The following is a 1,576-nucleotide window of genomic DNA, read 5'->3' as shown; positions in this document are numbered from 1 at the left end:
AGAGAAAGTACCCAAGGAGCTAAAGGGATCTGCAACCCTATAGTTGGAACAACATGATGAACTAACCAGTACCCCGTAGCTCTTGTCTCTAGCTGCATATGTATCGAAAGATGGCCTATTCGGCCATCACTGGAAAGAGAGGCCCATTGGACTTGCAAACTTTATATGCCCCAATATAGGGGAATGCCAGTGCCAAGAGAATGGGAATGGGTGGGTAGGAAAGTGGGGAGCGGTATGGGGGACTTTTGGGATAGCATTGGAAATGTAATTGAGGAAAATATGTAATAAAAATATTAAAAATTTTTAAAAATATATAAATTGAAAAAAAAGAAAAAGAAAAATCTGCTGCCTCTGTCCTAATCTAGTAGAATTTCTAATTTCATTCTAAATATATCCTGTATCCACACATAATTTTACCTTCAATGCTCCATCAAAAAACATCTTTTATGCATCAGGAGAAATTATTAGAGAAATCAACAACTGGCAGCTATGGTGGGCTTATACTCATTTGATCAAACAAGGACAAAACTGGTAAAATTAAGGTTTAGGACACATTACAGAGGGATAGGAAGAAATATTGTAAGTCATAGAGCAATTAGACATATATTTACTGTAAGATAGTATAACAGGGTATACTATCTTATAGCAAATATGTAACAGAGTATAATAGGAAGTTTTAATCATGAAACCACAAAAATATGGTCACTGAAAAAAGATCAATCAATTGACAGCATTAGTTAATATGCTAGTCCATATGAGGGAAATAATAAAAGGTCCAGCAATTAGATGAAATAAAGAGTCAATTTGTGATTGCTAAGAAAGGAGGACAAAGGCTCCTCAAGGGACAAGCCGTTTGATAGGTTATCTAGGCCAAGTACTAAGAATACATACATAGAACTAACACTAATGGACTCACCAAGCTATCATCTACCTATTTATCTATTTGTCTGTCTATTTATTGGTCATCTATTTACCCATCATGTATCTATCCATCATTTGTCTGTCTGTCTGTCTATCTATCTGTCTGTCTGTCTATCTGTCTAATTACCTACATGTCTATATAGTTAATATATAATAAATGACACATTAAGCAGATAAAAGTAATGAAGAAGAATGGTTTATAATTTGAGATTCAGTCAGGGTAGCATATGAAAGGAATTGTATGGAGGAATGATATTGATGGAAATGATGTGATTACAGTGTTCATTTATGAAATTCTCAGACATATTGAAAATAGCTTTTATCATACAATGTATTTTGATTATACTTTCCCCTCTTCCAAATCCTCTCTCTCTTAGATCCTTCCTACTTATATATCCACCCAATGTCTTTTCTTTATTTCATTAGATTAAAAGAAGACTTCTAAAATGCAATAATAAATTGTTACACCAGGATTGGATAAACCATCAGAATTAAAATGGACACACACACACATACACGCACACACAGGAAATACGAATGGATGCAGAGGCACACACATTCCCACCCAAATATATAAGTTGTTTTTTTCTAAGTTTCTCTGGAGGGACTTACTTCAAACAATCCAGGAATAAATGTAAAGGAATATTTTCAATCA

Source organism: Mus caroli, chromosome 14, assembly GCF_900094665.2.
Source record: "Mus caroli chromosome 14, CAROLI_EIJ_v1.1, whole genome shotgun sequence".
Classification (NCBI taxonomy): domain Eukaryota; kingdom Metazoa; phylum Chordata; class Mammalia; order Rodentia; family Muridae; genus Mus; species Mus caroli.
Note: the sequence above shows the minus strand (reverse complement) of the source record.